Source organism: Xyrauchen texanus, chromosome 8 (genome assembly GCF_025860055.1).
Source record: "Xyrauchen texanus isolate HMW12.3.18 chromosome 8, RBS_HiC_50CHRs, whole genome shotgun sequence".
NCBI classification, from domain to species: domain Eukaryota; kingdom Metazoa; phylum Chordata; class Actinopteri; order Cypriniformes; family Catostomidae; genus Xyrauchen; species Xyrauchen texanus.
The window spans coordinates 34,145,096-34,159,791 of NC_068283.1; the positions used below are offsets into that span (position 1 = coordinate 34,145,096).

At 38.6% G+C, this 14,696-nt stretch overlaps 1 protein-coding gene across 1 annotated transcript in view; it reads right to left on the bottom strand.

Annotated features, from left to right (window-relative positions):
- The window catches only part of LOC127647954 (speckle-type POZ protein), a 149,380-nt gene extending 135,250 nt beyond the window's left edge, over positions 1-14,130 (bottom strand). The window contains exon 1 of the mRNA XM_052132488.1: positions 14,005-14,130. The gene's annotated coding sequence lies outside the window, so the exon portion shown is untranslated. The remainder of the gene's footprint in view (positions 1-14,004) is intronic.
- Between the last annotated feature and the right edge of the window lie 566 nt (positions 14,131-14,696).

A 14,696-nucleotide genomic window follows, 5' to 3' on the forward strand; every position in this document is an offset into this window, starting at 1 on the left:
AATCCATCCAAACAACAGATAAACATGAGCAAATGGGAGATGGACAACAGAAAGGAAAACAGAAAGGACACCATAGCTCATTGAGTGCCAAAGTTCAGTAAAAGCTCAACACTGACCCATTCTTGTGACCAAGCAAGACCCTGATGGACCCATAGATCCATTTCAGCCTTTGTATCAAACAATCCAACACATACAGAACGTTCAGCACCCTCAAACACTCCAGCACATCAGTTTCAAAGGAATCCAGATCTACATGCTGCCAACAGCCCTGCCTCATGAATATTCATCAAACTCATTACAATACAAGTGAGAAAGAAAAAAAAACACACCAGATTGTACAGTGAGTGATACACACAACATAACCACACACACTTTTCTCCAGCAAAAACATTCTTTAAATGCAAACATTCACTTTATTTCTTCATTTCACCCCAATGTTCACTGCAAATAAAAATACTTGTACACAAAAATTGTCTGAAACTTGTAAAATACTAACTTCTCGAGAAGTATACAGAGATAGAAAGGCATCAGGACATGGCCAAATCTAATGTTCATGTAACATCTTGTCCATTTGATGCATTCTTTTATCTGATTTTTGAAGGCAGCATACAATAGGGCTGGGTGTTGATACAGATTTCTCGATTCAATTTCATTTTACAAGCTCTCGATTGGATTCCCCTTTCATTTCAATATTGATTCATATGGGTATTTCAAGTCAAGTGGTTTTTATTGTCGTTCAACCATTTACAGTTAGTACAGTACACAGTGAAACGAGACAACGTTCCTCCAGGATCATGGTGCTACATAAAACAACATAGGAAAACACAGAACCACATGAAGTCTCATGTAGTCACACAGACTAAATAACATACCTATATAAAGTGCACATGCAAACGTGTGCAAAAAGTAAGGGACAGTACAATAAATTACAAAAAATGTACAGGACAATAGGCACACTTTGAGTGCTAAATACACTTTTCAAGTGGGACAAGGATGTGCCCAGGGTCTGTGAAGCCAAATTGCACCCTGCTATCAGTGCGCGACAACAGAGTTTCCCACAAAACGCGAGCTCCAGACCAGTGACCTAATCAGTGCGAGAATGTCAACCGGTCTTCCTGTGAAACGCAAGCTCCAGACCAGTAGCAGGATCAGTGAGCGTGCATCAACTGGGAGTTCCTTAAAATGCGAGCTATCATGACAAACGCAGAACGGCTCACATGCAAGATTAATTCTATATCGTTGCGCGTGAGACCCATTTAAATTATATATGAGAATTTGCTATTTAAATGTACCATGGAGCAGTTCAACTATCACGTGAAACGTCTTGACAACGGCGACATTCTGAATTGCACTAATGAGGGAAAAAGAAATCACCTGCTGCCCAGCACTAGCATCAGTTATAAGACTTCACACATCTACACCCTTACTAACATTTATCCCAGTTAACTACAACAGAATTTTTCCATCACAACTGTGGAAGTTGTAGCCAATAAAACCACAGATGGCACAGATATTTGGAAACAAGTCATTGGTATGCACGTACTTTGAATTGGATTTAACCGAAAAATAAGCTGTAATCAAACGATTGATGATCACTTGTGTGTGACAATGTTTTTCAACATCTGAAGTACCTTATTTTGTTGTGGATTAGTGCCTGACTGATATATCGGTCGGCCGATATGTTTACTGATATGTGCAGATATGAAAAAAAATTCAGAACCTATAATGCAGAAAACAATGCTTTAGAATTGGTGTCATTACATAGATTTCCAGCAGAGCGCGGTCCGACTCCATTATTTACAGAGCTGACAGAGGGCGGAGTTAAGCGCCGGAGATGAGCGGGTCTTCATGGTAAGTTGCAAAATAGTTTGTGAAATACATACTGGAAAGTTAATAAAAAATGACCCCATCAGTTTCCCTTTTCAATATAACTAATACAAAGTTAACCCTGTCCCTGACAACCATGTCACTCATGTCTGTTAGTTAGTAAGCTATAGTTAGGTCTGGCCAATAAAACGATATCAATATTTATCGCGATAAAAAAACCTTCACGATATCGACGATAAGCTTTTGAGTCATTTTCGATATTTAGTCTGTGTTATACATCTAGACCTACGTGTTGCTAAAAACACTAGCAGTTTGGCTTTCTTGTCGTATGTTTCCACTGGCGCGTGCTGAGCGAACACTTTCAATTCCTTCCTATGGAAGCTGAGCTTCAAGCTCGCGAGGTAGATTGTAAAATTGACAGAGGTGCGGGGAAAGCGGTTCCCTAGCGTTAGGAGTGGCTTTGTGCGGAAACAATCACAATAAATATATAAATATATCACCCAGCCCTAGCTATAGTTTGTCAGTGCAGTAATGTAGCAGTTTGAAAAGGTAAACAGAGCATATTTCAGCACAAAACGGTGCAATGGTGGATTGTATCTGTTGTGTGTTGATTTCACGTTATGCTGTCACCTAGATCAGTGTTTCCCAACCTCTGTGCAAAACATGAAAGATTGTCAGGTGTGCCGTGGAAAATTATCAAATTCCACAAAATAAATAAATAAAATGTATAATAATTTCAGAGATCCAAACTCCTCACCTTTCGGAGAAATTCGCCATTTTGAAACCATAATCGGTCACTTTTGTGATTGTGAAGAGCAATGATTAATGTGCAGAAGTGAGTGATATTTATACACGTTAAGGGACTTTCACTTGACTTGCATCAGCGCTGCAGAATACATTGAAGTCTATGAAGTGACTTTACACAAAGTGTTTTTCACACTCACGTTTTTGCTTCACCAATAATGTATTTGAGAGCAACGAGAAATATAAAAAAACTGTCCAAATTTGTGAAGAGACTTTGAATGTCTGATAATTTCTTTTAATGAAATAATACCTTATCGCTTCCGAATATCAGAGACCCCAGTTATTGAACTAATTTAAATTCACCAAGAAAATGCTTCGACCTAAACATAAACAAGTAATTTTTAGAGATGCACCGATTGCAATTTTCTTGGCCGATTCCGATTTCCGATTTTTTGCAAGTGTGACCTGCCGATACAGATTTTTTTCAGATTCCGATTTTCTAAGAACTATTATTGACCACATATACAAACAAAATCTACCTTTCTTCTATGCAACATTTTATTTTCATAATAAAATAAATTATTAAACATTACAATTTCCCCCAAACTGCACTAAGTTACAGGATCTTCTCTCACTTAAACAACTCTCAAAATAAAGTGCTCTGTGACTGGAAAGAGGTAGAAATAACAATTAACTGCAAATGAGTTGCTTTATATAACAAATGTAATTTTCCACTATTTTTATAAATGGACCTTTTTCTCTTTATTACTCGTCTAACAAAACAATTCCAAAGATCTGAAAAACTGAAGTGTCCAATAAGCTCAACTTATGTTAGATGTCCAAATATCAGTTGTAAAACTGAGCACTGCTTCGGGAACGGCTTGTAACCATATCTGTCAACACTGCCGTTTTTCCCGGGAGTCTCCAGTTTTGTTATTTCTCCCAAAAAAACTCCCGTAATTTGTATGTCCCAAACCATGTTATATGAATAATCACATCAATATATTATTCCAAGGTGGTCCAGTTACCAGATCTTGAATGAAACGCATCCTACTCACACAATCGACACATCATACAAATTACAAATCATTTATGACCTCAATCTGGCAACCAAAACCCATTTGCGCTGTTGATATCTACGCAGGCAGTAGACGCGGATGTTAAATCAAGCATCACTGGTAGATGGGAGGAGAAGACTCAGCTGGTGCTCTGGTGAAAAAACAAAATATACATGTACATTTAACAACAGCTGGATGGAAGAATTGAATTTCATATCCCAAAGCCATATTGACAATGCCCACGCCTTTTGCAATGTGTTGCACTGATTTTAATATCGGACATGGTGGGGAAAATTACGTTACTCAGCACATTAAATCACAACGGCACAATTTGTATGTATTTCGCCTGCCTCTGCCATCCAGCACCCCACTTCCCCTCTCCCGGATTTGTGTACCCAAATGTTGACAAATAACAGGCTGTGTGTGTGACATGACACGAGATTAAACAACTCGGGCAACGCGACGTCGGAAAATAACCACCTACTCTGTATCGAGGAAATGTTTCAGATTTCTGATCCCTCTGTCCTCAACTATGGAGAACAGCTGGTCATCCAGGGCCATGAATTCCATAATTTCCCTCGTAATTGCTTTGGTCTTTTCGTTGCTCATTCCAAGGGATGATAGGAGAGGCTGCTGACATGTGGCTGGCTCTGAGCTTTGGCTAGCTTTAGCCGCTTTCCCTTTTTAGCTTCTTTTTTAAAATGGGCATTTTCAGCTGGGTGATGGTGTTTTAAATGTCTAATTAGGTTTGTTGTTCCGAAAGTTATTGTGGTGGTTCCCCCACGGTTTACTTTGGCCTTACAATTATTACACATTTCGAACTTTATGTATTCTTCACAGTGATGATCTTCCACGCCAATGACATGTTTACATGCGGCTGTGACGTTATTGCCTGCGCCGCTGGCAACAAAACAGACCGGCTTGAAATCGGAAAAACGTGAGGCTGACCGGTCACCGGTCCGGCCGAGCATGCGGAAAATCGGCTAATTCCGGTCCCTGGCCGGTCGATCGGTGCATCTCTAATATACACACACACACACACACACACACACACACACACACACACACACACACACACACACACACACACACACACACACACACACACAACAGCTTTAGTGGTTTGATTGAGTGAACCACACTTTTATATCCAGTTTCCTTTTCAAATGATTTTCTACAAAGTACATGTTACATCCTGCTTAAATGTCCCTGTTTGTTTAGACAATCTTATTTTCGTTTTTATGTTCTTATTTATTGTTCTATTTTATTTTGGTTTAATATTGAGAAAATAACATGTTTGCAGTAATGCAAAGATATTATTTAATTTTGTAAAAATATTTTAATTTGAAAACAATGTGCATTTATAGTTGTTGCTAGTTTGCATGTTTGAGTTGAATAGTACACATTTCAGCATTATCAGTAATCTATTTGTGCATTTTCCTTGATAACCAAGCAAGTTGACTCATGATACCATTTGTTTATTATATCGCAATCGCATATCGCAATATTAACCTCAATAATCGCAATATGACATTTTCCCCAAATCGTGCAGCCCTAGTAACAACCATGAGGACATGGGATCATAACTTCTTTAGTATTCAGCAACTAGACTCAACCTGCCACTGTGTGACTACTGCAGTACATGGAGGCTATTTGATCATAACAGATGTATTTTACATATGGAAGTCTTAAAATGTACAGACAGCATCAAAAACAGCCCCATTAATTCTGAGGGTCAGAGAGAGGATGAAAAATGGGTAAACTACATTTTAATTAGTTTTGGTGCCATAGAGACCTTGACCAACATTAAAAGTGAACATCAGGTGAATACAATGTGTGCAGAATATATTTTGTGTACACAAACGTGTACAATATGGCCACTTTGAGATGGAAAAACACAGTCTAATCTGTTTATCTTTTGAAACACTGTTTTCAGTGTATTATGGTCTACCTGAATACTAATAAGAGCAAAAAGGATTCAGAGGATAAGGAGAGTGTGGGAGAGAGAGAAACTGCATTCTAAAGTGTCTTTACGGAATATTTGTCTCTTAAAGAACGAGGGAAGTATTACTGAGGTTAAAATTTGTGTTTAGATATTGGCTGAATAAGACCAACCATCACTGATCCAGTTTATTCCTATCTTTGGCTCTTTATACAAGTAAATATAATCAGACACACACACACACACACAACACACCCCTCCTCACAGACAAGCTCAGACACTGAGCAAGAAAACATTTTAGCCCTAGTATGGAATCTCACACAGACACGTAAGACCCCAATCTATATTTCAATTACCAGTCTCATGTAAACAAATACAATCGCCGCTACGTTTCCTTAGCACAATGAGCACAGTATCACTCACACGTCCGGTGTGTCCATACAATGCAAGTGATTGGTGGCCAGGCCTTTGAAGCTCCAAAAAGAAGATAAAGTCAGCGTAATAGTAAGCCATACGGATCCAGTGGTTTAATCAATGTCTTCTGAAGCAATCCAGTTGTTTTTGCGTGAGAACAGACCAAAATATAACTTCGTACATCTTGCCATTGCAGTCTCTTGGCCCGATCATGATTTCAAGCTTGATTAAACTTCCTATTGCTTGACGCATGCGCAGAATGCTAGATGGCACTATAAGAAGTATAATCAAGCTTGAAATCATGATAACCAAGGAGACAGCTGTCAAGATGTTCAGAGACAATCGTACACTACACGACTTGTCGGCGCTCTGCGACTCAGTCTTGTTTTCGTCGACTGTAGTGTCTCAAACACACAACCAGTCGCCATGTGTACACTGGTATTACGAAGCGTTTAGGGTGATCGGATCACAAGTGTTCAAGCGAGACACATCGCTGTTAAACCTGGTCATCTTTTTTGACCACTTGTGTTAAGATTTCGAGGAAAGAGTCTCTGATTTCATTAGGACATGCACCAATTATTACGTTTTTCCATTAATGTATAAATTATTATTCATTACTTTTATTAGGCTATGATTATTATAATCAAATTAGTATTACAAATAATTTTCCCATAGACACACAGACACATGCTTGAAGAAACACACCATTATATTATTAAGAACAGATGACAGAAAAGTATCTATGCACATGTATGACACACTGTTTGTACGGAGGCATGCAATCTTGTGGAGCATGTGCATGTAAAGGGTTCTCAGTCTTTCTTTGTTTCAGTCTTATGATTTATTTTTATTTTTTTTGCAAGAACAGTATCATCTATGAGTGCTGCAAATTACCTCAGACGTCTCAGCTCAATAGGTGCTTCAATTCGCTTTACTTCCACAGAGCAGTTCATTGTGACCACAACTCTGCAGCCTATACATCTGTGATTAAAAAATGTAATAATACAAAAATGCATTCACCTCAAACCATGATTTATATTTCAGTGATTATTATAATCATTATTATCACAAGTATTATTTTTACATTTATAATTATTTTTATGTCTTCATTTGTGTAAGTAACTGTCCTCCTGCATGTTTAGACGGATACTTGCCTGACAGTAAATGGAAAGGTGTTTATTTATCTATAATATATATTATTTTTCTGATCACTACGTTTTTTTTAATTGTATTTGAATTGAATTTAGAAATAGGTTTGATTTAAGTTTTTGTTTATTAAATAAAGTAATTTAATTTTCAATGCAAAATTACTAAAGCAAGAATATTCACCGATCCCTCAGCCCGGGGTTGCCGACGTAATTGAATATTGCGATATATATATATATATATATATATATATATATATATATATATATATATAATGTATCAGCATCTCACAGCATAAGCATTAGTTACGTCACGTACATTCAACTGTATTTAATGAAAAACTATCTGGTACCGCAGGTATTATAAAGCTTGAGTCTGTGGTAGTAGGCTACTATGGCACTGGTATAGGCAATACGTGCAACACTAAGTTAACATAGTAAGTTAACATATATATAATATATATTTTTATTTATTTTTCTTCTGACCAAGCGATCAATCAAAATTTGGTCAACCAAGACTCTTCTCATCAACTAATGTTTGGTGGACTATTAGGGGGCAGCCCTACTAGATTTCAAGCCGTTTTCAAAACTGTTGTAGCATCTGGGACTAGTCTCAGCATGTCACAGGAGAGCGCACACAACAAGACTGTTCGTCATGAGATCTAAGACTCCTCATCACAGACCAGTCGCTGACTCAACTTTAAAGGAGTCGAGTCTAGGCATTACATTTTGGTGTGTTCTCACCCAAAACCAACTGGACCACTTCAGAGGGTATGGATTTAACCACTGGAGTTTGATGGATGGTTTATGCTTCCTTAATGTGCTTTTTGGAGCTTTAAAGTTCTGGCCACCACTCACTCCCATTGTATGGTCAACAAAGCGGAGACATTCTTCTAAAAATCTTAATTTGTGTTTTACCGAAGAAAGAAAGTCATACATATCTTAGATGGCATGAGGGTGCGTAAATGATGAGAATTATCATTTATGAGTGAAATATTCCTTTAAATCAGCAGGATTTGCAACAAAACTTGCAAAATATCAAAATAGCACCGCAAACCATAAATGTGTTACTATGCAAGGCGTAAAATTGCATGTACAAAATCAATTAATTAAAAAATGAAGTATGTCATTTCTGCACCACTAGCGCCACCAAATGGAATTAAAGTTGTTTTTAAACAGATTTCCGAATACAGCTAACAGATAATCCCACCACAAACTCAAACAATTCATTGAGTCAGCCCCAGGCCAGCATCCTTATATTATATTATATTAGACCTTTCACTGCTAACGTTAAACATGTTAATGCAGCTTCACCTGCCAATACACTGTTTACCTACTACGAGCAGCAATTTAACATCAGACATTAAGGCCCATGTTTCCCATAACTTTGTTAAAATGTTTTTAAAGCCACAAGCTGCCTTTTAGCTCATAATACAGGAGTCATTGTGCATATGTGCTTGTTTAATGGGTAAATATTATGCTCGCATTTTATCAGCACACTTATTAAACAAAATAATGATCCATGTTTATTATGCTCAAGAAAGCCATTCACTACGGTTAGTGTTAACATTACTGATTATTTAAAAACAACAGATTTAAAAAAAATTATAATAACAATCTGAATATTTCAGCAAAGCAATCTCTCTCTTTCACAGTCTGCCGCATGGTCTCGGCTTTGTTCATAAATTACAACTGTTCATCATTCGAGGCAATTTGGTGCGTAATATCTTGGCTTTGATGGAGCTGCTGACTAATTGATGAATTACTTATTTTCAAATAGCGGAAACTGCCAAGCCAGTGTTGTTGTAGTAAATCTCTCCGCAATGAAAGAAACCATCACATTTCCACTGGACTTTAATCAGCCTAATCAATGCAAGAAAGAGTTGATTCAGAGACACTCCATCAGGCCCATTTTTCACAGTTGATAGTTACAGGAAAGAATCCATCATTGCTGACACCTGCTGGGAAACCGTTGTCAGGTACATCAGCCCTGGAGGGAAATACAAATGCAGTCTTATTATGACACTGACTTCAGATGCAGCCCAAAACAGCCACAGACTTAAGCGAATTTACACATTTAAGAGCCTGTTCCGAGATGTTTGCAAAAATCGAATTACATAAATTGTACTTAAACACTGGAATGAAGTGTCTAGAGTCTGGATGCTACAATGAAACCATTATTTAAAATAGTGACACTTAAGGTGAGCAAACTAATAACAACAATACTTTGAGAATGTGTTCACTAGGGCTGTCAAATAAAATTCGAAATTTGAATATTCATTGAATGCAAGATTTAAAAAAAAATGCACATTTGAATGCTAAAATGAGCATTCGAATATTGGATGCGTGCCAAGCACTGACAATGATGTACATTCTTGGACTAAAACGGATGAAGTGCAACAAATAAACAGAACACAGGAGTATCACGACATGTTTTAAATTATGAATTTAATTTTAAACTGACAAAGTGTCTGAAAAAATGCAGTTTCTTCATGAGACACTGAAAAAAAAAGTGAGACATGGCACAACAACCAAAGACATCCATCTAGTGCATGCTTGATTAGAAAAAGACGGATGAGTTCGGAGTGAATGGCCTCCCTGAGATGGAGGTCTTTGGCGGTTGTGTGTTGACTATGTCTTGCTCTATTATCAGCATCTCACAGCATAAACATTAGGTACTTATGTACATTCAACTGTATTTAATGAAAAACTACCTAGTATCGCAGGTATTATAAAGCGAGTCTGTAGTAGTAGGTTACTATGTCACTGGTATAGGCAATACGTGCAACACTAAGTTAACATAGAACCATCTTTTGAAGCGTTACATTTCCTGTTTTTACATTTGATTTGAGAAAATAAACTGGCTAAATCTTTTGACTTTATCATTTTGCACACATTTGTAAACAGCCAAATATCGCTATAACAGTTCAGAGTGGTTTATATTGATTTGTTGCACCTTCTTTTGGACATAGGAGAGAACGTCAATTAAAAATCAGTCGTCTTGCGGGGTCTTACCACTGCCAGGAATAATGTCTTTAAAATTCTAATATAGCTAGAATAATGGAAATATTTCAGTGAAAAATTCAAATTTAGTTTCTCAGCCCTATTGAAAGCTCTAGCTTTCACCCCTAAACCAATACACAGAAGCAGGTTTATGCCGACTTCACCAATGACTGATTTCACACTTGGTTGGATTGCTTGAAATTGAACCAGAGTTCGTTATCGCAAATTGGTAGAATTGCATTTATAACAGCAGCGAATCGTGCAGGGGTTTGCCTAAACCAGGGGTGCACACACTTTTTTTAAATGCTTGTTGGGACTACTGCATGTATCCCTACATGGAATTAATCTTCTAATTAACAAAAAAAACATATATATGTAATAATGTTCAATGTTGATATCATTCAGTTTTAACACTAAACTCAAAACACCTACAGCACAATAGATTACATTTACCTTATTCTAATGACTTGCACTGAATGGAATCAGACAGTTTTGCATAATCCGGGAAATAGCTGCTGGTAGCTAGTCTCAAACACTGCTAGTTTCGCAATTTCGCGCTCTGTTCTCAGAAGCCCTTAGAAGGCGCGAACCTAGTTGTCATGGCAACTGAATAAACACAAATCTCGCCTAGTCAAAATTTACTCATTGTAGAACGAGTTAGGATGGGCATGGAGGAAACGAAGACGTAGAGTTCTTTTCCTAAGCAGACTTTTAATGGCCACAGCAGTGTTCACAACTTTTATATTTTTACAGCATTCAACAAACATGCAGGACCTCTGTACACGCCAACACTAGACTGACGCGGCTGCTCTTTTTCTCCCCCGTCTGGAGGTTGTGGCCGTTTTTATGCCGCTCTCCCCATGCTCACTGAAATTAGAGACATAATTTGGCTCAGGTGCAATCGCCCTTACCGCTTTCTCCCCCGGACGGGCGCTTGACCACGGCCACGCTGCCACACTGGTCAAGTGCAATTCTGACAGAAACTAAAAGAAGGAAATACATTATATATATTTTTTTTTTTATTAAAAGTTCGTGCGACCTACCAGCATTGCCTTTGCGATCGACTAGTAGATCGCAATCGATGTATTGGGCACCCCTGGCCTAAACCATACCCCAGCCACCTTTTCAAGTGGACTCGGGTGCGGTTTGTGGGTGCATACCAGAGTTTGGAAAACAGAATTCACATCATACAAACAAACTGAACTTCACATTATTCAAATCCAGGTACGCACCAAAAGTGCAGGAGAATTCAAGTTGGAATATCCCACATCTCACTAAACCCCGCCTCTGACATTGACTCTGCCTCAATCCCCACTTGGCCCCTTCCATCGTTGTCAATAGTGACTTACCCCATTTGGTCGTGCTTGATGGGGCTCATCTGAACCCAATGAAGAGTTTCATCACCGCTGTCTTTAATCTCCGACTGCACCTCTTCTCGGCAGACTGATTTCTACCTGCTGGTGTCTTCGCTGGTCCATGAATGGAACAGGGAGGGTCCGGTGTGAGTTAGATGCATTGTCGGACCCACAGTCCGGAACCCTGGTGTGAGTTAGATGTGTCACTGGACCAGGATGCTGGGCCACTATTCCCCTCAATTTCTGGGGTACAGGGAAACTGGGCTGTTCGAGTGAAGCCGCCACCCCACGCGCCAAGGAGGGGAGCGCATTTCGACACTGGGACCCCACATGCTATCACCTGGACCTTGCTCTATCTTCACTACACTTCCTTCACATAGCCCTTTCCACCACGAAAGCCCCAGATTCCGCTTTGTTTTGGACGCTTCAAATAAATGCCTCTCCGAGGCCAGTCTTCACACCCACTGTATCCGTCTCTTGCTCACCCCACCAGACAGTGTCATCAGATTTTACTGCTTATTTGAAATATGTTATTTTATCGAAAATCTTGACCAACCCTTTTGGAGATTTCGGTCTCTTTCCCCGTTCAAGTAGGTAGGAGCTGCACATTCCTGACGCTTGTTTACATAGAAAAATAGCTGCCCAAACTGCCCAAGAGCATTCCAAATATGGCCAAAGAGTGGACTTACTTCCTTGAAAAAGAGACTTTGTTAAAAGGATCCGGAAATATATTTGGACCCTTTCTAATACCTTCGTTTTTGTTTACATTCTTGAAATGGTCTATATTTGTGGGGGTTTTTTTATTATTAATTTGTCATTATGCACGCCAGAGTGAGCTAAACTTGCACCTCTGAGCATTGCATGGCAGAAATCAGCAGACGTTCATCTTGTCTCTTCTGTGTCCCACAACATTCCCCTGTCAATCATGGTGCAATGTGAGTTTGTTTTGTGCAACTGATAATGTCATCATGCATATTTAACTTCTTGAAAAAGTGCAGACCTGAGTACAGGTTTCTTTCTCACTCATGCAAACCGCATCACAGTTCAATTGCAACCGAGCTCAGACCACCTCTTACAGGTAGTCTCGGGTTCTGTACCACAATCTCAAAACAGCTTCACATTACCTACTTTTCAAGCTAACCATGCTGTTTCGAATTAAATTGCCAGTGTGAAAGCCATTAAAGTCAAAGTCATTAACCGAAACTTGTGGGAAAAGCAAATAAATGTTGCATTGTACCATTTTAAAGAAGAAAATAAAATGGAGAACCCGCTTAAACTGCCAAGGAATCTTTAAAACTCCTAAAACAGTGGGAAGGGAGTCAGACATTTTTTAGGTACGTATGTTAAAATGCCAGAATAAATACGGAAATTAAAAAAAAAGGTGTGCAACAACAGATGGCAGAAGTTTGACGTGTTAAAAAAGAACAAAAACTCAAGAGTTCAACGAATCAGACACTGTTGTGTTTTTATTACATTTTTAGGGTTAAATCCTGGGCATCAGAAAGATTAGAAAAACATGCATCTCCAGAACTGCTTTTGATGGCTTCATTAACTATGCATTTCCACGCTCATACTCCCACACACTCAAGGGTTGCTCATATTGATGTGACACCAGTGTTTATGCAAGACACTGGGGGCTTCACCATATCCAATGTGTTCCTACAAACGTTGCATAACATCACATTTTCCCTGAGTAAATTACCAGCTGCGGACCTAGAACCACCTGAAACAACCCCCACACCACAGGCACCCCAGACAGATCAACCTGACAGCTGTACCTAATTCCTGCAATGCAGCAATCCATTCAACACGTCTACGTGAACGCGAGCGTGAACGCGCCCCTGCAGCGCCGCACCGCGCATGCGTACAACAACAGCCCACTATCTGGCAGGATGCGGGCGGTGGAGAGGACGCATGCGCGGAAAGATCCTTCCATTAACAAATAATAAGGGATTAGTATTTAGCAAAGCACAGGCCTTTCCTTAATAACAATTTAACATGCATTTACAACAATACTCGAACTCTACAGCGAATGTGTAGACAGAGTTAACTTTAAACACATCTCACAAAGCCAGATATGGCGTTTGACCACACAACTCACACATGTAGTACACACTAAACAGCTGTAAACTAACCACAACATACTGAAGCAGGTGGCAGAGACAGTCTGCTTTTTGAAAATGTCAGTTGTCATAAGAACTCACTAATTTGACTACAACACCTCAACCGTCCATGTGTTAAAATTTTAGACTGCAAATAGACCGAACTGAGCAGCTGGAACGATAAAAGCATGTTTATTGGTATTATATAAGACTCATTAAGTAACAGAGCTGGCAAGCGCAACAAGAGGCTAAGCTAGTTAGCGCCACAACAGCAGTCCGAAACAAGCTCAAATTCAGCCGACCCAAAACGTCTAAACGCTCTTATGTCGCGTTTACGGTGCCAATTGACTGGTAACATTGAAATATAAGACATTTCCTGACGTGTAATGTTGTGTCTGGGGTTTAAAAACGTACCTTTTCTGAAGGTAGGCTCTTTTACTGTATCTGATATTTTTCTGTGGAGCGGCTTCACGTCCGGGTTAAATGAATGACGGAGCGCGCACGTAATCGGGTGCGCGCAATGTGAAATACCTGTCTACAGTGTCTTCTGTGGGCAAAATTAGTACGAACAGATCCAGATACCAAATTAACATGAGACCATTAAAATGTATAATCTATTCGCAGAGCTTTATTCATACACTTCCTATCTGATCTTACGTCAGATTTGATCAAAATCACTTCAACAATGAGACCAATTTGGTTCCCTCCTTCATATGGAATAATTGCTATCAGAAATTGCAGATTGTTACTGAAGGACACTCAGTCCGAAAGAAAAAAGAATTAATACATTTGAATACCATATTCAGTAGTTATCTGTGTATTTACATTTTAAAGGATTCTCAATTAGAGAGCGATATATACAATATAATACAATTCAATCGAATTAAATAAACATTCAACTAGACTTTAGTGAATGTTTGTTTATTGTATTTAATCAAATTAAATTCAATAGAAAAAAATATACATCTAATTACTAGGCTTGTATCTAGTGAATGTTTGTTTTATTGTATTTAATTTGAGTGTATTTTACATTGTGTTTTGTATTGTATATTGTATGATTTAATATAATTACCGGTGCCTTTTTTAAATATAATGTGAACCACATA